Consider the following 24,911-nt stretch of genomic DNA (forward strand, 5'->3'; position numbering starts at 1 on the left):
GGCAAAATGAATGAAGAGGAGTGGGAGATACAGACTTCCAGTTATGGAATGAAGAAGTCATGGCAATAAAACGCACTCACAGGGCATACAGTCAATGATATTGTAATAGTGTCGTACGGTGACGGATGGGCTACACGTGTGCTGAGCACTTACTCCTGTGTTGTAACCTGAAACAAATGTTACATTGTGTATCAGTAAAATAAATAAATACAGATATCTGGATGAAAAATACAGAAAACTGAATCAAATCCTAGGGTACTTTATGTACATATACCAATACCTAGATTTTTAAAAAGGAATTTAGAGGATTGAGTCATTCTTTTTTTTTTTTTTAAAGATTTTATTTATTTATTTGACAGAGATAGAGACAGCCAGCGAGAGAGGGAACACAAGAACGGGGAGTGGGAGAGGAAGTAGCAGGCTCATAGCAGAGGAGCCCGATGTGGGGCCCGATCCCTTAACACCGGGACCACGCCCTGAGCCAACGGCAGATGCTTAACTGCTGTGCCACCCAGGCGCCCCTGAATCATTCTTTTAAGATGTTTCCAGGACCCTTGGATATGTACGCAGATCCTTTTTATGAGAAGTTGTGGAAGCCGATGGTTTACACCAATCTACCTTAAGTGCTCAATTGCTGTGCTCTGTGCCAATGCAAGCATGCCCAGAGCAAGTGATCAAGGGAGAGAGTGGTAGGAAATGAATTCCGAGATACAGCCAGAGGTGAACTCTTTTAGGCTCTGCAGCCTCCGTAGAATATTTTGTACTTAATTCTAAGCACGATATGCAACTACTGGAGGCTTTTATTTCTGAGCATTCATTTTTGACATGACCTAATACACATTTTTAAATTAGAGAAGGTGATTATAACCACTTCCTAACTATCTATGATGTCTCTTATTTTATATAAGAAAGGGTATTTTATTTTTGTAGAACTTATTGTTTTAATTTTTAGACTATGGAAGTAATTTATGCTTTTCTCACTGTAGAAAATTTAGAAAATACAGAAAAATATTAAAAAAGAAAATAAATAAAATCTGTAAATCTAACTCAGAGGTCAGCAAATTATGGCCAGCAGGCCAACCACTTGTGTTTTGCAAATCAAGTTTTATTGGGACACAGACACACCCATGTGTTTCCTGTTACCTCTGGTTGCTGTCCACACCACAAGAGCAGAGTTGAGTAGTTGTGACACAAACTAAATGGCCTGCAAAACTTAATATGGTTGCTCTTTAGCCCTTTATAGAACAAGGTTGCTGACCCTGTTCTAACCGTCTGAAATAATGTTAAATGATCAGCACATTTATCAAAAGTAAGTTCTAGACATATTTTTAAGGAGTCAAGATCATACTATAAATAGTTACATATTTTGCTGAGTTCATTTACTCCTATACCATCAGCATTTCACATGTAATTATCATTCATTATGAAAGATAGCCATTTTTTAAAAAAAGATTTTATTTATTCACTTGAGAGAGAAGCAGGGGGAGGGGGCAGAAAGACAGGGAGAAGCAGACTCACTGTTGAGTGCGGGGCTCGATCCCAGGACCCTGAGATCATGACCTGAGCTGAAGGCAGACACTTAACCAACTGAGCCACCCAAGCACCCCAAGATAGCAATTTTTTATGCTTGTATACATTTCATCTTATATATATATATACCATCATCTACTTAAATAATTCTTTATTTCTTCTCCTATTTTCTGACATTTAGGTTTTCAAAATTTTTATTTATAAATAATGCCATAGTGAATATCTTTATTTATAATTGTTTGCATTTTTATCATTTCCTTAAGCTAGACTCCTTACAGTGAAATTATGAAATCAAAGAGTATCACCATTTTTATTTTATTTTATTTTTTTAAAGATTTTATTTATTTATTCGACAGAGATGGAGAGAGCCAGCGAGAGAGGGAACACAAGCAGGGGGAGTGGGAGAGGAAGAAGCAGGCTCATAGCAGAGGAGCCTGATGTGGGGCTCGATCCCACAACGCCGGGATCACGCCCTGAGCCGAAGGCAGACGCTTAACCGCTGTGCCACCCAGGCACCCCAAAGAGTATCACCATTTTTAAGACTTCCTGATAAATATACTGAGTTTTTAAATCATTGTTCCCCCAAACTCTAGGCCTCTGCAAGGTTGTATGACATCATTCGGGTAAACTGCAACAGTGAAGATTGCTTTGGAATATCATAAGGAAGCTACTAATTTTTTTATATTTTAAATGTGAGTGAGGATAATTGTAAAAATGGCTAACCTTAATTTTGAATAGTGCAGTGTTCTAAGTGTTATAACTCATTTAATCCTTGCTACCATCCTTTGGGATAGGTTCTATTATCCCTATTTTAGAAGTGGAACAAAGACTAAAACCTGGGTGGTGAGGTGTGACCCCAGATTTCTGGCATTTAATCAACGTGTTAAACTGCTTGCGTGTTCCTGTATCTTGGTCTTTTTCTTTTTCTGTTCACTCCTATCATATTCTGCTACTACCGAAGATTATGTCCTGTGTTAAGTTTTCAGGAAATATGTTTTGACTCTAAAGGTCCGTAACTTTAGGAATGTTGGAAACCCATTTCTTTCAAGGACTGCATCCTGTTCGCAGTGGAGTGATGATTTCCCATGGGATACTTCCCCTAGCGCCCTGCTGGGCTTTCTCAGTGTTTCTTTCTTCACTTTCTCATCTCAGTACGTTGTCTGGTCGATATTCATCGCCAAAGTTTGAAGTTTACATATCGTGCTATTACTGAAAAAAAAGTAGTTTGGTTCTATTCCTTGTTATTCCTATTACTATGAACAACAGAGGCAGGCAGAAGCCGCCTCTAGAAGCTCAAGGAAAATTTTATCTCCTATTTTTAAAAGAGATAAATGCAGACACAACTTTGGTTTGATGTTATAATTACTTCTTTCGGGTTTCTAGCTATTTTTAAAACAAATTTACACCATTTTGTGCTTGTGTGAAACCTCAAGGATAATGTTCAAGAGATCCTCCAATTATTTTTCCAGTGGGTAAGCCCCACCTCTTAATTGTTTTAATTAGCAAACCTATGAAAATTAATTAAAATTGGCATCATACTTCCAAAATTACGTACCACTTACTACTGAACATAAAATCTTAATCAAAACATTGAAAAAGCTTGAATCCAACTTGCTTTAATTGTCTAATTCACTTGCTTGAGGGGAAAAATAAGGTGAGTAAAAAGAAAAGGACTTTTCAGGGAGTTTACAGGACCTTTTAAATGAAGGCTTCAAAAAATAATGATGATGATGATGTCGCAAGTTTTTTTTTTATTCTACCAAGATACAGAGTTCGTTTTCTCTTTTTTTAATTTTTTTTTTTTTAATTTAAGAGAGAGAGTTAGGGAGCACTAGTGGGGGAGGAGGGGTGGAGGGAGAGGGAGAAGAAGACTCCCCGTTGACGCTTAACCGACTGTGCCACCCAGGCGCCCCATACAGAGCCTGTTTTCAGTGGAGGTGTCCACGCTGATGAGGGGGAAGCCATTCAGTTCCATCGGGTCCCTGGCAGCTTTGTAGGAGAGGAAATGCAGTGCAGCCTAGGAAAGGGGCCTCAGCTAGGGTTCAAGCAGAGTAAGGCAGGGGAGAGAAAGAGAAGCAAATGGCCTGGCAAACGTTTGGAGAACGCTCCTACTAAGTGTCGAGCACTGGGTTAGGAGCTTTCTCAGAGGCTACCTTACTTTTTCCCCAAAAACAACCAGGCTGAAATTTGTTACTATTAACCTCATTTTAGAGATAATGAAATCAGATTAAAGGGATTAAGTGACCTGCCTAAATCGATTCTGAAAGGCAGGACCTGCTCTCTTCTCCATCTGCTCTCTCTCCCTTGGTGGTACATCTGCTGTTATATGATCTGGATCGTGTCTCCCCTTCAAGGTCGAATCCAGATTCACCCCTGCTATGGCCACTTCAAGGAGGGCAGCGGTCATCTGAGCTGGTCCTGCAAGGAGTAGGTGACGAATAACAGCAAAACAACAGCAACAACAGTAACTAATTAAATTCAGAGTTTAGTATATGCCAAGCTGTGTTTCAGATCCATTAGCCCATTTCCACCAAAAAACTGAAAGAGGCAATTACTACTATTATTATCTCTTCTCTCCAAGACAAAATTAAATCATCAAGAGTTTAATCTTGGAGTTATAAGTTAGTAAGTGGCAGAGCTGTTATTCGAACCTAGGTCTAATCTGAGAACTCAGACTTTTAATCACTTTTCTTGGAAAACACACGTGCACAGCCTTAGCGTGGTCACATGGGTATGATCTTCAGCAAGTGCAAGTATAGAGCTTCTTAAATAAAAGAAAGACTAGAAGATGGGATGAGGGAGGGGAGATTTTGAAAAAGGTATCAAGACTGATAAGGTATTATAGGGCCAAATATTGAACTTTTTAAAGATTCCTGTTTATTTCATTTTGTAAACAGTAAGTCTTGTTTCTGTTTCTTCCCTAGCACTTCATCTGTCATTGCAAACATTTCTGAATTGGGCTTTTTCAGCTGATGAGAAATTATCAGAAAGATACGAAAGCTGGCACAATTATTGTACAGTGGGGAAGATTCAGCTAAATGTGGATTATTGTTCATTTGGAATAGTCATATCAATACCTAGTTAGATGAGGGCCAGAAAATTTCAGTTCTAAAAAAGTGAATTATGGGGCGCCTGGGTGGCTCAGTTCGTTAAGTGTCTGACTCTTGGTTTTGACTCAGGTCATGATCTCATGGGTCCTGAGATTGGGAGCCCCGTGTGAGGCTCCATTCAGCAGGGAATCTGCTTGAAGATTCTTTTCCCCCCTCCCCTCCCCGTGTGTGCACGCACACATGCTCTCTCCCTCTCTCTCTCAAATAAATAAATAAATAACTCTTTTTTTAAGTGAATTATGAAACTCAGACTGCATTATCCAGTACACTTTAGTAGACAGCTAATAAATGTTTTTAAAAATGCCTGAAAAATAATGCTGAACATTAAGTGTTTTATTTAAAGACTGTGCCTTACTAAAATTTGCGATCTGCATAGAATAAACTAAAACTGTTTTGAAAAGAAAACAGCATTTTCTGGAGGGCTAATGCTTGTGTATGCAAATTAGATGATTTCTCAAACATATTTTCAGTAATGGCTTTTATAAAAAAAGTCACTATGCCTGCTATTTTCCCAACTACTGCTTTAATGTGTACAGTACAAATACATCTTTCCACTGTCTTCCCGCCTGTTCTGATGTGTCAAAGCTGATCTCAGCACTTTCTTCTGTTGTGTATGTGTTATGTGTTTTATTTATAATACATCTCTCCTATTGTATGCAAATACATACAAAACAGAGGAATTAGCAATATTTATTCTTTGGCCCATTTGTTTTGGAAAGTTTCCTTGAAGTAAGCCTTCATACTTATTCTTCAAGCGTAATGGATGCATATGTTTTTAGTTTGTCTCTGGATGTATTGTAAGACAATGGTATCAACAGTGTTTCACTCACAGTCTGTTACTACTTTTCTCCACTGGCATGTGCCTCTATCATGTATGATGCAGTAATAGACTTTAGTTGATGATATAAATGCATTTCCTTTATCCTATTTATAATTTGATTTTGGAGTCCTTGAGACCTCTGTAGGGAGCCCTGGGTTCCAGATCACAGTAGGAAAACCATATAGCTATAGGAAGTAGACCGTCATTGAAGGTGAGAGACATAGGCAGATCTGCACTTAAAATGACACTTCTGGCTATGAAATGGAGGATGGGTTAAAGAGTGGATGTTTTAGAGCCCAAGAGATCTGCTAGAAGGTTGTGAGAGACAGTGGAGGTTTAAACTTCAAAATATGAATTAGAAAAGATGCAATATTTGAGAAGTAAAATTAATAAAAATTAGACAATTATGAGTTATCAGAATTGATGAATCAGAAGAGCTCATCAATGGCTTCTCGCTTTGGTGACCACCATAAGTAATGGTGAAGCCGGTGAAGCCAGCATGCTGAAGACAGGAACGTGTTTATGTTGGTGCACAGTGAGGAAGGTACTAAATGTCCAGTGAGCAGTTGAATACAGACCTAGAACTCAAGAGAAAGGGCTGGTTGTGAATATGATGCCCAGATTAATAAAGCCATGGGAGCGATGGCCAAGGAGAAAGTGGAAATTGAAGAGAGAAGAGGGTTATGGGCAAATTCTGGGCCCATGGCATGTTATAGAGCGTATAGAAGAAGAGACACTGATGACATCAGGAAAACTAAGTCTAGCAGGAAAGAGTTACCATTACAGGGGTGTACAAAATAGAAGCTTAGAGGTAAATAGAGGTAGCCAGTGCGAGGCCATAGACAAATGCATTGTTTTCTCATTCTAGAGTCTCCTCTTCTAAATCCCTGTGCACCTTTACCTTCTGTCATTCCCATCCAAAAAAAGAAGAAAAAAATCAGCCTTAGTAAATGATTTTACTCCTACTTCACAAAGAAGTTTGATGCTATCAGGCGCTACCTATTTCTTACTCTGTTATCTTTCCCTCCACAAGCCGTTCTCCCATGTGAATCCTTCCAGCCTTCCTTTTTCCACTTCTCAGGCAGCTCTGAGTCCCTTTCTCTCTTTTCTACTCCTGACTTTGTTCTCATGCTAGCTCCTCTTCCCCACTTCTTTATCAATTATGGTCTCCTGAGGGCTTCTTCCTTCAGTTCTTAAAATGTCTACTTCTCCTGCCCTGACACTGGCTTCCTGGTGCCTGCAGCTCCCAATCATGGCCCTCCTTCCTTCTTTCCCACCCACAGTCTTGAATGATAATGTTTATACCCCCTACGTCTCATACCTCTCCTCCCATTCTCATCTTCATCTCTGCAGTTTGTCTTTTCCTTCACCCCATTGCTAAACTCCTCCACCAAAGGTTGCCAGTGACTTTCTAATAGCCAGCCCCTTCGCCCTTTTCTGTGATCAACTCAATCAACCTCAGGCCTCGTTTGAAATTGCTGATTGATCAGCGTATCTTCGCATTTCTACGCCACTGTTTTGTCCGGGCCCTCTTCCTGTCTCTCTGCCAGCTGTCCCTCTGCTTTGCCACTGTTTCTTCCTCCTCCTAATTCACAGATGGCTCTTTCCTGAGTTGCTGCCCTTGTGGTTATTTTCTCACTGTCCATGTTCACCACTTTCAGACCATTTATCTATTCTGCCAGTTTAACCTGCCATCTCTATTACAAAGTCTCTCAAGTCTGTATCTCCTGTCCTGTCTGATGATCTCTGTACTCCCATCCCTTTCAAGCCATCCGTGAATTAAAACAACCCCTCATTCACAAGTGGCCACTACTGGCCCTGGGAGCCACACAGCTGTAAGGCCACTGCCCTGGAGTCATTATGCTAAGGTCTGAAGATCTCCAACAGCTTAGAATAGAAATTCTCAAACTTCAGCGTGTATCAGAATTTACCTGGAGAGCTTGTTAAAACACTGGTTTCTTTTTCTTAAGGTTTTATTTTCACTCCAGTTAATTAACATACAGTGTTATATTAGTTTTGGGTGTGTAACATGGTGATTCAGCACTTCCATACATCACCACCGCTCATCCCAACAAGTGCGCTCCTTAATCCCCACCGTCTATTCACCCCATCCCCCCACCCACCTCCCCTCTGGTAACCATCAGTTTGTTCTCTATAATTAAGAATCTGTTTCTTGATTTGTCTCTCTTTCTCTAGTTTTTTTTTCCCCTTTGCTTGTGTGTTTTGTTTCTTAAATTCCACACATGAATGAAATCATATGGTATTTGTCTTTCTCTAACTGCCTTGTTTTGCTTTGCATTATACTCTCTAGCTCTATCCATGTCATTGCAAATGGCAAGATTTCATTCTTTTTTTCTAGATGAATAATATTCCAGTGTGCGTGTGCGTGTGTGTGTGTGTGCGTGCATGTACACAGCACATCTTTATCCATTCATCAGTTAACGGACACTTGGGCTGCTTCCACGTCTTGGCTATTGTAGATAATGCTGCTATAAACATAGAGGTGCGTGTATCCCGTTAGATTAGTGTTTTTGTTTTCTTTGGGTAAATACCCAGTAGTGTGATTGCTGGATTATAAAGTCGTTCTATTTTTAACTTTTTGAGGAAACTCTACTGTTTTCCACAGTGGCTGCCCCCGTTTGCATTCCCACCAACAGTGCATGAGGGTTCCTTCTTTCTCCACATCCTCACCAGCACCGGTTGTTTCTTGTGTTATTGATTTTAGCCATTCTGACAGCAAAACACCAGTGTCTTGACTCCACCTCCAGAGTTTTCTGATTTGGTAAGTCTGAGGTGGGACCAAGAATTTGTATATCTAATAAGTTTCCAAATGATGCCAATGCTGCTGGTTCAGAGCAATACTTTGAGAACCACTGGCTTAGAACAATAGTTCTTAAACTTAGCTGCACATCAGAATCACTAAGATAGCTTGTTTTTTTTTTTTTAATTACTGCTACTCAGGACCCACTACATATCTATTAAATCAGAATAATTGGTGGTGGGCTTCTCAGTTTATTCTAACATGAAATCATGGTTAAGATCTATTTGCATGGGGCGCGTGGGTGGCTCAGTTAGAGGAGTGTCTGCCTTCGGCTTAGGTCATCATCTCAGCATCCTGGGATCGAGCCCTGGGTGCGGCTCCCTACTCAGCAAGGTGTCTGCTTCTCTCTCCCCACCCCCTCTCTCGAGTAAATAAAATCTTTAAAAAAAAAAAATCTACCTGCAAAGAAGTAGAGAGAAGAAAACCTTCCCCCCCCCCTTCCCCTGCAAAAAGCAGCAGCTTTGGGTAGGGATTTTTAACTTCCAACCCAATGGTTCCCTCCAAAGTATATATTCCACAAAGTAATATGCAAAAAAGTTGTATGTAACTGGGAAGAATATGAAGGCCCATGACTGTCTCTCCCAAATTAAAAATCGCTAAAGATTCTCAGACAGAACTGGCCTGTCTACTCAGTCTCCTACATCACACATATACCACCATCACATGTTTCAAAATCCCTCTGTTTATACATTGAAGCTTCCATGGAAAATGTCTGCTTCACTTTCGTAGCTTCAAGGCCTGAAATGGTAATCCTTACCTATTCACTTAGGTTAATGAGCAATTTTTACAAAGTGCTTATATGAAAGAAGAATCTAACATCTATCCATTATTCACATCTTAACAAGAATCGCTCCAACTAGGTTGATTTTATATTCCCACATGTCCTAAAGTGATAGCTATTTTGAAAAGGCTGGGAGAGGAGTATAAAGAACTTTGAATGTCTAAGTAAAGGGTCTGCAGAGAAATTTTTAAAAATTAGGACACTTGGGGGGGGGGGCGCCTGGGTGGCTCAGTCGGTTGGGTTTTCAACTCTTGATTTTGGCTGGAGTCATGATCTCCAGGTCATGGTATTGAGCCCACCTCAGGCTCTGTGCTCAGCGAGATTCTTGAGATTCTCTCTCTCTCCCTCTCCCTCTGCCCCTCCCCCATCCCACGCACACCGCACACCGGCGCTTTCTCTCTACCACTTAAAAAAAAAAATTAGGACACTGGGAACCTGAAAAGATTGAGGAAAGCATCTGGGTCAGTAGAGGGTGTGTGAAGAAAGAGAAGTCAGAATACACAAAGAATAATTTTTAACAGTGATATTCCAGACTGGTTGTGTGATAAAGAAATAGAAAACTCTCTTCCTTTTCTCTTTCTTCCCCCATATTTATCATATACAGACTCCTCAGGGTTATTAACTGAGGAATAATACCATTTGCACCATCTGTTAGTTCTGAACAATGTTAACTATAGAGCCAGACAGGGCTGGTTTTCAGTCACAGCTCCGCCATTACTGACCAGGCCGCCTCTGGAGATTCAGGCAACCTCTCTGAACCCAAGTTTTCTACCTGTAAAATGGCAAAAGTACTTACTTCATAAGGTAATCTTGAGAACTAAATTTATGTGAAGTACTTATTATACTTCTTCAACCAGCAAATGTTCGATAAATGGCTGTGTTACCACAACTTGGCTAGCTTATGGAACAAATAGGCAAATAGTGGACCTGTCTAAAAATGCATCTATGTTTCTATGAGAAATTTTCATGTTCCAAACAAGTGGCTTTGATATGGTCTTTATTACACAAACGTTTAAATACATACTTTAGGGGGGCCTGGGTGGCTGAGGTGGCTGAGGTCATGGTCTCAGGGTCCTGGGATCGAGCCCCGTGTTGGGCTCCCTGCTCAGCGGGGAGTCTGCTTCTCCCTCTCCCTCTGCTCCTTCCCCCTGCTCATGCTCTTTCTCTTTCTCTCTCTCTCAAATAAATAAAATCTTTCATAATAAATAAATAAATACTTCCATTAAAAATTCAGTTTACTTCTAAAAGAAATTGCTGATCTTTTCAACTGCCATTCCTATTTACTTAGCTATTCAGCTACCATCTTATTCTCACAACTAATATAAACTTCACCCTGAACTGAGAGCTCCTTAGGAGCAGGGACTGTGTCTTTATTGATAATCATTTATTGAGCATTTGTATGCCAAATGCTAGACATAAAAATATACATACAATACAGTTCCTTTCCTCACGGATCTTAAGTTCTACCTGGAGAAAATTACATGCAAATATAATCTAAGATAATGCATATTATAATAAAGGTGTGCCAAGAATCATGGAGTATCATGGGAGAAGAGATTCATTTTTTCTGAATTGATAAGAAAATCTTAGTAAAGGGGGGTGACATTCAAACTGGGCCAAATGTGCGTCAAACACCATAATAAATGAAAAGGACATTAGGGAATAGCAAAATAGATATGAGCTACTACTGCAGGAAAAGATTCCTACACGGCCTAGGGTTCATTTGGACCTTGAATACAGAAGATGAGGATAAAACATGGAACAGCTTGGTATGTGTCTAGGCATGTATGTAATAATAAAATATACTATTAATAAAAGGTAAGTTGGTTGATGAGAAATAAGGGAAATAAGTTTGGAGAGATGCTGCCTTGGAACTAGATTTTGCAAAGGCCTGGGGATTAAGCAAGGAAGTTCCCTAGACTTGGAAGTTCCAAGGACTTAATGCAATAAAGGCATATACGTTCTAAAATCAGGTACATGAAACATGGTAAAAGCAAAGTTGGAGAAAGGTTATTCCAGCAGTGATGTTGTGGGTAATGATAGCAAATCAGATCATCTTCAAAGCAAATTCATTAATGCAGGTGTCTAGGCATTAATGCCATAGGTCTAGGCTGGAACATCTTTGGAGAGCAACTGTAAAGATATATAAATGACATTTTATGAATATCATCGGGGATATTTGAATAATAATATTACTGAGAAATACAGTGAAGGTAACATGGAAGATGATGAATTGTTTTTTAAGTGAACAAAGTTTAATTTAGTGCCATAGATGCCAAATATGATGTGATAATAATATGCTCTAATACACACGTATATATTATGTATGTTATATTCCATTTGGAAGCTACTCCCACTGTATATATTATTTTACCAAATAAATTATCCATTTCTGCTGGACAGGATCTCATCTCATATTTCTCATACATTATAGAGCCTACCACTGTGAAAGACATAAAGGCAGTATTTAATGAAAATCTTATTGTCTGGTGAAATAACTGAGGCCAGAATTAACAGAAGACTAGCCCAAGTCCTAAATGGAGTCAGTAATGAATAAGACTGGAATCCACTTTCCTTTATTGCTATGTAGCTTCCTAATATTGATAGAGTGGGAAAAGTTCCAAACAGTGCCATGTCATTCTAGATAATAAAACTATGGATCAGTTTATCTTGTTATATTCAGTAACACACATTATGGATCTAAAACATCAAGGGAAATAGTGTGAAATCATGCTTCCTGTCCATTTGGGTGTGTTTTTCACTTTAAAGGTGATCTTAAGGTGGTGGGGGGAGGGTAAGAGTAAACCACTTGAATCTTTCATAGCAAGATATTTACTTCACAAAAAAAAAAAAAATGACTTTAATTAAACAGAGATAGAAAAAATGTTTGAATTCCCCTTCCTTGACAAGACTCAGGGCTTTCCTGTGAGAATAAAATACACATTTACAGTAAGTTTAGGTTTGAGGGTAGAATTTAAAGCTCTTGTCCATCAACATATCGTAATGGATGGAGGTGACACTTGCATAATGGCGCTTGTTTGAGCACTTTTGGAAAGAGCAGGGGAGTCTTTGCAGTGCCGTAAGGGAGTTTAAAAATTTAAGGATGTCTTCTTTTCAACGAGAAACAACACCTACTCAAGTAAGTTGGCAAATCCGTGTTCAGAATCTATGTCGATGCTCTAATGTTCAGGAATGGTTAAGGAAGGAAAGAGAATCTCAAGGTCGCTGGGAATAGTCTTTAGAGTATTCTTATAGGGCTTATCTGTGCTCACATGCCTAATTTTTTTCCAAGTGCAAAGAATGGCCACTTGCTTGAGACAGGCCCAGTGCCATCCTTTATTCAAGTTCCTTTATACTCCTCTTTTTAAAGAAGCTGTCAAGTTCTTTTTCTGCAGCTGACAGAAAAGGCCAAATCTGTGGTACAGGAAAGGAGGCGCAAAAAGAAACTTTTTTGTGTTGATGTTTTACTAAGTGAGCTAAGGAGAATTTTAGAATCATGTAATTTACTCTGGAGGCATTTACTGTACATAGCTATAGTGATGGTAATTTCTTTCATTGTTGAAGTGAAAAGATAACCATCAATCAGTTGTCAATTGGTCAATTGCAGAAGTGATGAAAAGAAACTGGTAGGAACAATCACTTCTGTGGCTACCTAGACCATTTGTAGGCTTAAGAAAACTATGGGAACTGGATTACGTTATAAAAGGGATTGGACCAGATTTTCAAAAAGGTTAATAGGCATAACTTCCTTGTAAAGAATGGCTTTGCGGTTGTATATAATCAGGAAATGCGTTTTTTTTTAAATGAGAAATGAAAAAGGCATGGGGTTAAAAAAGTGAAAAATGTGTTTTATTAAACTGGGTATCAGGTAAGTAAGCTCAAAAAATCTTGAATTTCAGTGTGTTCTTAATGGAGGAAATAAACATAACTTACAGTAACCCAAGACATGTATTTTAGAACAAATTAATGAAAATTACTTTGAATTTATGCCTTAGTCTCAATATTGGGCACTTTAAAATAAATAACTTTCCAAGTATGTGTCATAAGAAATTGAAAGTCCAGATTAATTTTGAATATTATTAAGCAAACATCTACACATAATTTAATTTTTAAAATGTCTGGCAGCTCACATAAACATTAGGATAAGTTTTAAAATCATTAACTTGCATAAAAGGCAAATGGCATTTTGAGATTTAGTGTTATAAGCAAGATTTCATTTTAATTTATCCTATTTTCCTAAGAGTAGCAATGTTATTGATTTATTCTGAGAGAGTTCCCCCCACACACAGTGATTTTTTTTTTTTTTTTTTTTTTTTTTTTTTTTTTTACTGTGGTAGGTAATAAAAAGGATTACAGGCCCCCAGAAGGATGAGATATCATCAGTTTGTAATCCAGCCCATGGTTTCCTAGATACCGTATTGTCTATTCTGTTCCGCTATGTGAAAAATGTTGAATATCAACAATGGGTTTCAGTGCTGTATTGTTGAGTTTTGTATGAACTAATCTAGCTTCACTAAGAAAAAAAAAAGAAAAGAAAAGAAAAGAAAGAAAGAAGAAAAAAAAAGAAAAAAAAAAGAACCACAGCTTTGGACAAAAGTCTATAGCCAGTGCATTTGAAACTCCCCTTGCACAAGGGCTGACTGTAGCTGGGGGAAGACAGTTTACTCCTTTGCGCTCCTTTCATGCAGTCAGCTGGCCCTCTTCTCAGGTGTAGATCACCTATTATCATTTCACCTGTTTTGATTCTCTGATGAGGAAAATCCCAGGACTTATCAGCTGGGCTAGGCCTCATTTACAAGACAGCTCTGTTCAGTGCTTGCAAGGTAAGCTATTTGCACAACTTCTCTGCTGTAGTGTGCTGGCCTAGCTCTAAAACTTTGCAGCATATCACTTGTTTTTAACTTTTACTTTTTCTTCTCTTTTCTTTCTTTCTTTCTTTTTTTTTTTTTTTTTTTTTTTTTGGAGAAAGAAAGCCTGACAGGTTTCTCCGGAAAAGTGGCCATCCATGGAATGAATGAAATGTTCCCTTTCTGTTCCAGTAAGTAATTGACTTGTAACTAAAAATTGAACTGGCTGCTATGTCAAGTACAATGTGAGCTGCTGCTGGCACAGGTGTTGCTTACTCTTTAGCCTGGAAAGAAAAGGGGCTTAACCTGTGATTAAATTTCAAGTCAATTGACCTCAACATGATAGTACATCATTCTCACTTGCCTACCGAATGGCCTGAGTTCTCATTTTGACCCTCTTTCTGGCACCTGTGTTTTTAATGTTTGGTGTAGCTGATGCTAGAGTTGCTCTTTTGGTTAGAAATAAAGTGGGTGGAGAACAGTTCTGAGTGAATAACAAATGATGGTCAGCCGACTAAGTCTTTAATCCAGTGCTCAATGTGTTCTATTTTTTTAACGCAATAACTCTAAGTTCATGTAAATTATTATTCGAACTTTTATTTTAAGAGGTATGGATTCATGGACAACCATTTTTTACTAGGGACACACAGTAAATCCAAATCAGTGAGTTAAAACAAGCAAAAGATGTAAGGATTATGATGCTGAGGGCTTTCAAATGCTTCCTTTTGATTTTGCAACTGACCAGAGGCTTTCTAAATTTGCCTTGCACTTCAATGCTTTTTCAGCCGTAGGAATCAAACAGCAGCATTGTTTTTCCCAGTTTCTGCTAAAAAAAAAAAAAAGACAGTTGAACTTGAACAAGATGACCCTATTTGAGTTTTGGAGACAAACCTGTATATACTACTTCCCCAAAGCAAAATAAAAATCAGTGACATCTAACATTGCCATGTATACTTGCAGCTCTTCTCCATTCATTTTATGTAAAATGGTCTCACACTAAGAATTGGTCTGTGAGATGAGAGCGGTCATGGACTGTTGTTTTTTCTTCCTCACTTCCTTTTTAACCTGAGAATTAGAAAAAAATGCTGATGATGCTTGCTTAACCCTGCTTTTAGTGCCAGGCTGTGACCAGCTCTCTGTGAAACCATTTCTGACCCTCTGCTTGCAGTGGTGAGCTTGAATTTTTCCCCTTCCTTGCCCATCACTGTCAGTCAATTATAGGATTGAACTGAACCAGAAAATCTGGTACAGTCTGGTAATTAGTACAAAGGGTTTCCAGTCTAGTGTAAAGACGAAGATGCAAGAGCCCCAGCAGTCACAGAAATCGTTTTGATTGGCCGTGCACACTGCCTTTTAGTGCTGCTCGGTGACTTCCTAAAGATACTGCCTCCTACCCTACAGGTCTTCTCCTTCAAGTACATTATGGACCTTTTTTAAAGTCGTGTGTGTGTATGTGTGTGTGTGTGCGTGTGTGCATGTGTGCATGTGTGTGTGTGTTTCTTTTTTTAGATCCAACTTCTCCCATTTTTAGTCTGTCATTTTTGCCTATCAAACAGACACATTTTGACTTGCCCAACAAAGAACCAAGTTATCAACACTCACAGAAACTGACATTTTTAATTCAGGCTTCATTATGTCTTTGAATTATGACAGTGAAGTACAAAGACATTTTAAGAGTTTTTTTCATTGTGTTTTTTTTTTAATCCAGCATTGGGATGTTTATCTTTCTTTAGTATTCATATTTCCTTCTCTACCTTTATTCTCAGTAATATATAATTAGCATTATCAAAACCATCAGCTATTATCCTTTATGACTTTTGACCTTTGTTTTTTTTTAATATGTCTCAAGCTCGCGTTCTCTAAAATAAGTAAAAACTCCTTGAGAGAGTTTAATGAAATTTCTTAGGGTTACAAAAACAGTAATTTAAAATGTGAAACCCTTTTAAACAAAAACAATAAAATAATTTAAAATGTGAATCCCTTTTAAATATGACTAGGCAAGTAATGGATTATGTGATAAAACTAGAGCAATATAAATTTCAGAAAAAATTATTTTGTAAATCAAACTTATATTTGATGATAAGTGCAATTTTATAGTCTATATTTTATCACGCATTTTTAACCACTACTTTGCAGTTCTTGGCTTATTATCAATGCTATTTTGGGGTAAATGATATTTTTTTTGCAGAAGCAAACGTCCTCTTTGATTACAGATTACAATCACTCATTAGTCACACATTAGATACAATGAAATCGTTTGGTAGCTTGTCAATGTAGCAAATGCCTGCCCCAAAAGACAGACATATGTATCTTTAAGGGCAAATTTGATTTCTGACACCCAGTACAAAATTGCAATAGCAACAGTGCCCAAAATAACAGGAGCAAAAGAAAGCGCACGGTTTTTTATTTCCATGGATGCTATCTTTAGAACAATCTGCATGATGATTTTAGTTGTGATGCTTGTGTGTTGGGAATCTTCTAACGGACTCTTTATTTACCCACATCTTAATACAGCTTTAAATATCTGTTTTATCCAATGTACAATCTTAACAAAAGTAGTTATATTACCATGTCTGGTACTGATTTTTACATGTCTGACTTTGCTATTAAATTTCAAGAAGGTTAATATTGCTTTTGTAACCCTGTCATGAGTAATGCATTTTCCCAGTAAACATGTCATAATTTTAAAGGCTGCTCCAGAAGCAGTGTTTTTGTTGAAATAGTTTTGCATTCATTTCTCTATTGTTTTTTAACCATAATATAGTGTAATGCTTTGAAAAGAATACGCATATTTATGTAATTAACACTTTTTGTTTTTAGCAAAACCTTGCCCATTAAAAACTGAGAGGGGCTGAGAAAACCATATAAATGGGCAACTTTTCAGTGACAATATTTGCATTCAATTTTAATTTACCGTCAAGTCTATATCTTGAAATGAATCTATAAAGTGAATGAGGGAAGAGTATATTCTGGTAATATTTTTTCTATCTTATTTTTTAATCTAAAATAAATGTTGACATACAAAAGGTGCTTGCCACATGTGGTATGGCAGGGTTCTATATTCTAGAAGAGCTGAATTCTCTATGGGTCGGTATAAAATTAGAGGCTTTAATATGGATACACAAAAATTCTTTTCTACTGCAATCTTAAATCCTGGTGGCAGAAGTAAGACTTGGAAAGAATCCTAAAGATTAGCCTCATGATTTTCAAACTGTGTTCCCTTGAGCTCTTAGGCTCTTTGGGGATACTCAGGGCCATGGGCGAAGGGAGGCCCAGTGGCCTCCCACCTCCTTGAGACCAGAGCATCTCTGCTTTTATGCACTGTGACTATTAGAGTTCCACGGAAGAAGGGAATCTCGTGCTGGAGGCAAAAAAGTAAAAATTTGCTGACTGAGGCCATCTTATAGATAAGGAAAGCAGCATTTACTTAGGGGGCCCCAATAAGTCAGTGACAATGTCAATTTTGTAACCTACTCTTGTCTCTTAGTCTCAAGTTCACTCTACTAAACTACAATAAACCTTCCCTATACATACAGTCACGGGTCTTTTTATGTAGTCATCCTGGGCTGTATTACTAAAAACACACACTGAGAAATCCATAGCCCCATGTTCAAAATCAAGATGCTATGGAGGATATAGTATCTAGGTGGTAAATGCAATTGAGTAGCGTGTTGTTGACCAAAACCAAGCCGTTTAATACTGTTAAGTTTGGGTGCACCATTACAGCCCTTAGGTAAATTCACTTTTTACTTAGTAAAATACTATTTAAGGAGTTGTTGGGGTTTTTTTTTTTAATTTTTAGTTGTGGTGAAAAAATACATGACAGAAAACTTACCATTGTTAACTATTTTTAAGTATCAAGTTCAGTAGCGTTAACTACCTACACATTATGCTGTTGTGCTCAGTGGTATCTTTCTCAGTGGAAAAAAATTACTTGGGACTTAAATCCAAAAAAAGATCATTTAAAGAATGTGAAGCTGAATTAAGATGCTACATTCCCCAAGACTTGTTTTATGGAATACTGTTACCATAAGCTGTGCCAGGTAAAAGAGAAACATGGTCAAATAATTTTTGGAAATGTAGCATGCTATGTCCCTCTTTGGGAAATTCGCAGGGAAAATTTGTATTTGAAAAACTCTGAGAGATCATACTGTAAAGATCTCTTTGAACTTTCTGTAATACTAGAGTATCCCAAACTAATTTTCCATAGACTCTCCCCACCTTTATTGGAAAAAAAAATCTATTTTTATTCTTCAGAGCTAATATTTTGTAGAACGCATTTTGGAAAATTCTCCTGTAATAGAACTTCTGCAGATTAAATTGAGAGAGAGAGAGAGAGAGACCTGTAAGGCAATCTTTATGTTATTTATGGCTCTAATTTACCAATTCTTTATCCTCATCTTGTGGATAGGATATTAATGGATATCCCATTAGTTCGATCATTCAACACATATTTAAGCACAGTGTTAAATGCTGGGAATACAGTACTGGGTAAATCTATCAGGGCCCCTGACCTTAACAGAGTTTACAATCCCATTGCCTAAAAAAGAAAAAGGAAATATGGGAAGCAAAAGCAGTATTTGCTGTTTCTGGCACTCAGCTTATCTGGCTATGTTTGTTTTGTTTCCCTAGTTATAAAATGAGAAGGGGGAGTGGGGGGCGGGGAGAGCAGAACACCAGTCTAGAAGTTCACAGTTGGCTCTTTGAATAGAGATATCCCGTATTTTCCTGACATCTACTTATGCATGAGCAATTAAATCAATGATAATTCACTAGGAATCCAAAGATGGGCTTCTCTTGTTTAAAAAGAGGGAAGTGGGAAAGAAAACACAGTGTTTCCTGGTCTCTTCTCCTAGGGTAACCCCTTAGCTATGGCTGTTACTTACCTTCCACACAAGATTTTTTTCGAGTGTCAACTGAAGACTGTTTGGTCAACGGTCTGCATGTCATCATTATTTTTCTAATAATTCAAAGAGTTTCTCTCTATCAGCTTCAACTCTTGGTAGTAACCATGGGTCCTACGTCTGTCAGGAAATATTTTCTCTAATTAGCTGTCCAGCCTTCTCTCTCAGGCTCTGACCTTTATGCTGGGGAATCTGTGCCTTCATATGAGCTGCACGTGTCTCCTAAACAAAAGACCAGCCCACAGGCGTAGACATTGCTTGGTTCTCCAGACCTGTCCCATCCCTAGAATACCTATACAGACCAATTGGACACGGTCCAAATGATACTCCTGAAAATTTCAAGAAAAGCCCCACGTTCTTAGTGGACAATGCCTTAATGTCCCATTCTCTTGTATGGTAGGGAGTGACTTGAGGGCTAATTCCTGTATATACCGCTTGAAAAGAAGTGTGATAAAGGTTACTGGCCTTTGGTCACAGAGATTTGAGAAGAGAAGGGTGCAAAATTGAAAAGAAAAAAAAAAAAGAGGCTTGCAAGGAAGAGAGAGAAGGAAGACCTTTCGGCAGCTCTGGTTTCCTGGCTGTATGTGCGGACATGGATGTGTCCCAGGTGATTCTCTAAGCGGGTCCTGAGCTGAATCCTCGGGGACACTGCAACTTCAGTTTGCTCTTTCTCTCCAGCCCGTCCCAGCTTTTCCTTCTATGGGAACCATGTGAGATAAGATCATTATCAGAACACAAGGAGGAAAGGATTTAGGAGAGAATTTGGGATTTTCAAATTAAAATTAAGAGCTGTTAGTCTGTTTTCTTTTTCTAGTTAGCTAGGAATCCATTTTCCAATTCATTCTTCTCTCTGTCAGTTGCCTATTGATGATATGGTAGGCCACGCAGTACTTGTCCTTTTCATTCCTTTTAATTAACTTTTAAAAATCGCGTATGTTTACTTGTATGGATTTCAGTTCTCTCTTGTCATCAAATTTGTTCGGCTTATTTTTTATTTACACACCACTACCCACTGCTGTGAATTAACAATAACAAAAAATCTGCACTCTTCCTTTCCACCTCTTGAACTGGAGAAACAGTTAGCTAATAAGAGACTAAATGAGCCTTAGAGTATAGAGAAGCTGGAATCCTTAAATTATTTAAATTGAAAAATGGCTGGTTTTACAATCAGAAAAACTCAAGTGGACCATAAGCCCTACTTGATTGTCCCCTCCTTATCTGGATGATCTTGTAATGACAGCTGGAGTTATCTGCCATCAGCATCACTGTCCACAAAAGCTTCTACTCTCTCTGCTCAACTCTTCAGCAGCCCTGGGTAGCTGGAGCTGTTTCAGGGGAGAGGGCCCTAGAGGATTGGAAACTTTATTAAAATGCAAAGCTGTCTCTCGTGACATAAAAGCTCAGTAAAAAGTGATGGATCTAAGACTGCAGAGCCAGGAATGATCTACAGAATGAAAAACTGAGATTTCATATACTGACACCAAGGCTAGGGTCAGTGTAAAATAAAAAGCCAAGCGAAATAAACAGCAGTGTAATATAAAGAGCAAGAGATGGAGGGAAAGGAAAACACCATGTTTCAACGTGAGCAGTGCGACAAAGGCCATGTGTCAAGACTGGCCCCTTGCAGAATTCAACCTCAGGAAGCAGGAATGTTTTGTGGGAAGTCAGGGAAGTTGGCTGCTTTGAAAGGTTAAGGAAGCACCCCCCCAAATATTCCCAGTTTTCTCTTGGTAAGAAATTCATTCTTGAACTATCATCCATGAATTTTCTGAGACTCTTACAATTTTAGTATTATTACTACTAACAATAGATAGTAATAGGAACCCATCACCCTTTGGTTTGAAGTCTAAAAGTGGTCCTTCAATTCATTTGCCAAATAACCATGAAAAATCTAATCTTCTAAATATATTTTTTAAGTGTATCAGCCCAATTTGATCCATACTACTGTAAAATAACAAAATAAGATCTTAAATTTACTTGATACTTTGTCCATTTAACTTCAAGGACTCCATGAATATTACTCACTAATAAGTTGGAATGTTGAAATGAAAAGTGAGGCACTAAAATATATAACAATTACGTAATTTGTTATAAACAAAGAAAATTAAAAACAAGATTCAATTTCAATTTGAGTATACTGAGCTCTTCATAAATCCCTCTTTCTTTCTTTTGCTTTAAGATTCCTTACAAGAAAAAAGAAAATCACTCTAAGCACAAAAAGTCATAATTAATATTCAAAATAGCTCAGAGCTCATGAAAACCAAGGTAGTGCTTCCCACTTCACATCTCTGAAAGCGTTTCTTAGGGAAAATTTGTTAACCATCCCATCACCACCATAACAACTACCAACAACCATTTATTGAGTGCTTACCATATTTCTCCCAGCCCTTCTCCCTTCTCCAAGCTTCATCATCAAACCTCTTTCTCACTTATGCTCAGGAACCTTGAAAAGGAAAAAAAAAAAAAAGTGTTGGTCTAAATTACCCAACTGGTAATTTCTCATTTATGCAACTAGCAAGTTTGGTTAGCAAATGAAAAAAAACTAAATGAAGTACCCCATTCCTTCAAATTCAGCAAAAGACATTAAGATTACTGGTTGGATCAGAGTTACTCCAAGTATCAGTAGAACCCTCCCCCAAATATGTAATACTTTTGTTCTTATTTTTCCTAAAAATATTGTGTATACACTTGACATGTTTATAAACTGATTTTTTGTGATGAGAAAAGATTAGTAGAATTACTTAAGATGTTTTCTCCATGTTCAGTTCAGAGATGGCTTATGATGTGACCTTGTAAACAAGCTTCCTTCTCCAATGTAAAAAAACAAGGTCCTCTCTGTCCCCAAAAAAGAGACCGGGCACCAGAACACAGAGAGGCCCCTTTGTCCAGCTCTCCCCTCACCCCCATTAGTATGCACTGCTGCAATCTTGAGGCCCAGTGAGGAACTTCTTTGACTTGGGAGGTTGGTTTGTGCAAAACCCCAATCTTTGTTCCACAGGGACACTCACGTCAAATGATAGTCCCTCACAGGAATTGTAGCTCCTTCATGTTCCCTCGTTCAGGACAGTGTATTGGAGTGCAAGTGAGTGAAAGCAGTGCTATTGTAAGGATAACCCTGAGCTTGCTGGAATTCATTCTTAGATAGGTTGTGTGGAAATCCCAGCTATTTCACATTTCTTGTAACGTATCTCAATCACAGCTGACCATGATACACTCATGACACTGGGGTTGAAAAACATCCACTTCATGAAATTGGCAATCAAACGGGCAGAACTAATGGTAAGAGATGCTTAGATTCCTGGAGCTGACCCGAGGTCCGAGAGGGCACTCCAAATCAACTCTGCTTCTTAGGAATCTTTCTGCAAATGATAGGACCACATGGTACTGCCCTGCCCGTTTCAGCCTGGTGCCCCTCACACCTGATGGGCTCAACAGCCTCAAGTGTATGGGGCAGGGGAAGACGGAGTATGTTTACATTATACTAGGATTTAAATAAGCTTAAGATACCAAATACTGTTAACAACCTGAAATTCATTTTATTCGCCGTGATGAAATGTTTGTCTTTTTATTGATTATGTTATTAGCATGTGTTAACTTGGACTTTACATTGAAAACAAAATTGGGGTGCCTCAGTGGCTCAGTTGGTTAAGCATCTGACTCTTTTTTTTTTTTTAAAGATTTTATTTATTTATTTGACAGAGACAGAAATAGCCAGCGAGAGAGGGAACACAAGCAGGGGGAGTGGGAGAGGAAGAAGCAGGCTCATAGCAGAGGAGCCTGATGTGGGGCTCGATCCCATAACGCCGGGATCACGCCCTGAGCCGAAGGCAGACGCTTAACCGCTGTGCCACCCAGGCGCCCCTAAGCATCCGACTCTTGATTTCAGCTCAGGTCATGATCTCAGGGTCCTGGGATCCAGGCCCACATGAGGCTCCACACTCAGCAGGGAGTCTGCTTGAGGATTCTCTTTCCCTCTCCCTCTGCCCCTTGCCCCCCCTCGCGTGCTCACTCTCTCCCTCTCTCTCTCTCTCAAACCTTTCGAAAAGATTTCTTAAATAAATAAAGAAGTAGGCCAATACTGGAGGTGCCTGGCTGGCTCAGTCAGTGGAGTGTGTGACTCTTGATCTAGGAGTTGTGGGTTTGAAACCCCATGTAGAGATTGCTTAAAATAAAATCTTTAAAAAAAGAAAAGGCCAGTAGTGATACTATATCCTGGACAAGTTTAATCAGAATCTCTGAGAATGGGACGTAGGCATCAATATTTTAGAGCTCCACAGATGATTACAATGTGTAACCAAAGTTGAGAACCACTAGTCTAAGGAAGGGAAAAGGGTAGGAGAGGGAGATCAGTCTAGGGCAAAATTCAGAAATTGTGGTCATGCAGTTATAACTGGTGTTATTTACATTTATCAGCCTGGTATTCTGAGAGCTGCCGGGGACACTGGCAATGGGCCTAACACATGCCCAGACAGTAGTCACTCCCTGTCTCTCTCTGTGCATCTGTCCTTGAAGTTTATACCCCAGCGAGTCGAGGTCAAGAGAAGTGGTGACTTCTCCACAGATAGAGAATTCTCTTAGAACTCATTTAGTAAAACCTTTCTCTACTCTCTCTTTAGAGGCAGGTCAAATTAGAGAGTCCTGGGCCTACTACAGACTTCCTCAGAATAGACAGATTCAGAGCAGAGTTTAAAAAAATAATATGGAATGTCTGTTGTGAGCAAAGTACTGATTTAATCCTCATTACAACCCCATCAGGCAGGTATTAGATATGCCTCCATTTTACAGATGAAGGCACTGACAAACAGCAACGTAAGAAGGTTGCCTGAGGTCATCCATCCAATGTATATCTAAGTCTGGACATTTACTCTAAGACAGATGGAAGACTGACCGAGGGTCACCCTCGCTATTCGTGGACAGCTGTCTGTGTCAAAAGAATCTTCCATTCTTTAGGTAGAGAATCAAATTAGTATGCTAATTGTGTTCTTTGCAAGTACGCGTAAGCAAGCATCAGAAAAGAACCTCAGTATTCAGACATAGAAAAGACATAGACATAGACAAGAATCTTAGTATTCAGACACCAGTATGGTATGTGTCCTCTTTTGAAACATCATCACTAGTTCTCATGACCAGTTTAACTCTGTTGGAGTTTCTTTGATTTTTTTTAAAAAAAGTGTTTGGAATAGCCAAGAGAACGCAGCATACACATCTAAGCTCAAGGTCACGTACAACCTTTGGAAACAGGGTATGTGTCCTTGTTATAACATTTCTGAAAATGGAAATCCTCGTGAATTCATAGTGGTGGAAAGGAAAGGAGAGGAGAGGAGAGGAGAGGAGAGGAGAGGAGAGGAGAGGAGAGGAGAGGAGAGGAGAGGAGAGGAACGTTTTGTATGTTCTCCCTGTGAAGCCCTAGAGTGGGATGGTGTCGTTGGGATTGACATCAACTCTATACAGCTGGTGCCATCGGTTTCCTATTTTGTAAACTTTTTTTCAACCAGAAATTGCTAGCTACCTAAAGGAACGGCCTAAGGTAGGACAAGCCCTCAGCCAATTTGAAGAAAGCAGTTTATCTTCCATTGACTCATCAAGCATCGCCTTGTGTCTATGACGTGTTAGGTGCTGTTGCTCTAGCTGCTGATTCTTTAGCCCCTTCCCAGCTTACTGGCATGTCTTGTCCCTCTCCCTTTCCCTCCCAGCAGCCTTATTCCCTGTCCCTCTACCCTCTGGGCCAAAACCTGCTCTCAGATCCTTCATTCATAAGAAGGTAAAAGTGCTTGGTAATAGCTAAAAATAGTTATGACTTCCGGGGTGAGAGGCGTTTTAACAGAGATCAAATCCTTTAAGCTAAACGGGCAGCGTTCTTGTGACATAATTACAGGCAGTGGTTCTCTGGAGACTGATGACGCCTGCTCCAGCCTTGCCACTCCCGTGGCTGCCTGCTGCTTTCCTGAAAAGGTCAATGCCTTTTCATGTTTTTAACCCAAGCGCTTGGCATGGTGACCAGCACATTTGGCACTCAGTAATGAAGGGAGCTCTGGCCGGAGGAAAATAAGTTGCAACAGTAAAGATGCCCTGACACAGATGAATGGGAAGTGCTGGAT

The 24,911-nt window shown here is 39.0% G+C and overlaps 1 long non-coding RNA gene across 6 annotated transcripts in view; it reads left to right on the forward strand.

Annotated features, from left to right (window-relative positions):
* The window catches only part of LOC123786471 (uncharacterized), a 697,240-nt gene that overhangs the window by 563,976 nt on the left and 108,353 nt on the right, over positions 1–24,911 (forward strand). For 5 of the 6 annotated variants that reach the window (XR_015724133.1, XR_015724134.1, XR_015724131.1 and 2 more), the window contains one exon: positions 14,032–14,100. This is a non-coding gene — a long non-coding RNA (uncharacterized LOC123786471). Of the gene's footprint in view, positions 1–14,027; positions 14,101–24,911 lie in introns of all 6 variants that reach the window. The other variant, XR_015724132.1, reaches the window with a different exon arrangement.

This window comes from Ursus americanus, chromosome 4 (assembly GCF_024610735.1).
Source record: "Ursus americanus isolate L20-20 chromosome 4, mUrsAme1.1.p, whole genome shotgun sequence".
Lineage (NCBI taxonomy): Eukaryota > Metazoa > Chordata > Mammalia > Carnivora > Ursidae > Ursus > Ursus americanus.